A 2,182-nucleotide genomic window follows, 5' to 3' on the forward strand; every position below is an offset into this window, starting at 1 on the left:
AGTATATGGGCCTATCCTATTCCAAGAACCCAACTTCATAAAATAATCCCACTATCTTATCAGTCTGGCACATAAGGGTTTAGAAGATAGGGTCCAGGGCTCTGAAGTCTTCAGATTCAGGTTCAATCAGAATGGTAACGTGTACAAATATATGCACACATATATACCATATAAAATTCTATTTCAAGGTTTTTAATTACTTACCACTTTGTCCAACTTTCTCTCATAGGCTTTATGCCGTAGTCCTAACCCCAACAATCCCACACCAACAAGCAGCCACAAAACTAAACAGAAAAAAGAAATAATTATTTATTTTTAAATAAATAAAATAAAATAAATTTGCTGACACTGACCTTCAGTGCCTCATCTCCAGTGCTGCGGTGCCCTCCAAGAAGTTCTTCATGATGGGGGAACTGGAAAATGAATGGGCGGAAGAAGAGTCTTGGGCAGCTCACTGGCACTGAATGTGACCAAGGTGCCAGTTGACGCTGAAGTGGTTTGCTCTCCCCCCACTGCCTATATCAACTTCACCCAGCAGAAGCTAGATCCCAAGATTGCTGTGCCTGTGCAGAACTGCTAGAAAGTGACTACTGGGGAGATCAGCCCTGGCATAATCAAAGACTGCAGAGCCAGATGGGTGGTCCTGGGGCACTCAGAGAGAAGGTATGTCTTTGGGGAGTCAGATGAACTGATTGGGCAGAAAGTGGCCCATGCTCTGGCAGAGTTACTTGGAGTAATCACCTGCATTGGGAAGAAGCTAGATGCAAGGGAAGCTGGCATCACCAAGAAGGTTGTTTTCGAGCAGACAAAGGTCATCGCAGATAAGGTGAGGGACTGGAGCAAGGTCGTCCTGGCTTATGAGCCTGTGTGGGACATTGGTACTGGCAAAACTGCAACACCCCAAAAGGCCCAGGAAGTACAAAAGAAGCTCCAAGGATGTCTTAAATCCAACATCTCTGATGTGGCTCGGAGCACTTGTATCACTTATGGAGGCTCTGTGACCAGGGTAACCTGCAAGGAGGTGGCCAGCCAGCCTGACATGGATGGCTTCCTCCTGGGGGGTGCTTCCCTCAAGCCTGAATTCGTGGATATCAATGCCAAACACCGAGCGCCACCCATCTTCCATATCCTTCCTGCCAAACCAGGGACTAAGCAGCCCAGAAGCCCAGTCACTGTCCCTCCCCTGCACAAGCTTCTGATGGTGTCATCTGCCCTCTTTTGTGGCCTCATCCAAACTATACCTTCCTTTACTGTTTATATCTTCACCCTGTAATGGTTCGGACCAGGCCAATCCCTTCTCCACTTACTATAATGGTTGGAACTAAATGTCACCAAGGTGGCTTCTCTTGGCTGAGAGGTGGAAGGGGTGGAATTTGCTCCTGGGTCCCCTAGGCCCTAGTGACGGCAGGAGATAAAACATCCTCTCCCTTCTTACACTGTGAGGCCAAGATCCTTCCCTCAGAAGCCAGGAATGCTGCCCTATTCCATGGTGCCCACTCCTGTGTGGGCTCTGTATGTGAACCACTCACATGGGAGGGAATAAACACATGGCACTAGGAAAAAAAAAAAAAACTAAATCTGTTTTAAAATAACAAGGTTTATAAAATCATTGAATTTATTGGCCAATGATTTTGTGCAAAGGGGAAATGTGTAGTTCTTGGGTTAATTTTCATGTGTGACATGTATACATCAACCACCCTTTAAACTCAGGTTTCAAGAATTTTCCCTAAAAATGTTCCAAGGACTATGAGCTTAAAGTAAAAATAAGTCATAAAACATACAAGAAAACAAGTTTCCATGAGCAGGAAACAAAGGAAAAATACTCTGCAGAATCAAGCCCACAAAGACAGATGTTGGAACTTTCTGAATCAGAATATAAAACAAGTATGCTTATTATATTTACAAAAATAAAGGAGGGTATTCAAAAGTATGACTAGGGAACATGAGACTAAAATAAGCAATCAAAAAATTTTTTCAAGAAATCAAATAGAGTTCTAGAAATAAAAAAGATAATTATAATAATTGAAATTAGAAATTCAAAGACAATTGAATTAGACAAGCTGAATAGAGAATTAGTTCAAGGCCCAGCCCAAAACATAGAGACAAAAAATATGAAAGAGGGGGGGCACGCCCAAGATGGCCAAATAGTAACAGCTCCAGCCTCCAGCTCCCAGCATGAGCA

At 43.4% G+C, this 2,182-nt stretch overlaps 1 pseudogene; it reads left to right on the top strand.

Annotated features, from left to right (window-relative positions):
- The first annotated feature begins 338 nt into the window (after positions 1–338).
- Positions 339–1,273, top strand: LOC108521247 (triosephosphate isomerase pseudogene; annotated as a pseudogene).
- The last annotated feature ends 909 nt before the right edge of the window (positions 1,274–2,182 follow it).

This window comes from Rhinopithecus bieti, unplaced genomic scaffold (assembly GCF_001698545.2).
Source record: "Rhinopithecus bieti isolate Rb0 unplaced genomic scaffold, ASM169854v2 scaffold_59450, whole genome shotgun sequence".
In the NCBI taxonomy this organism is placed as follows: Eukaryota; Metazoa; Chordata; class Mammalia; order Primates; family Cercopithecidae; genus Rhinopithecus; species Rhinopithecus bieti.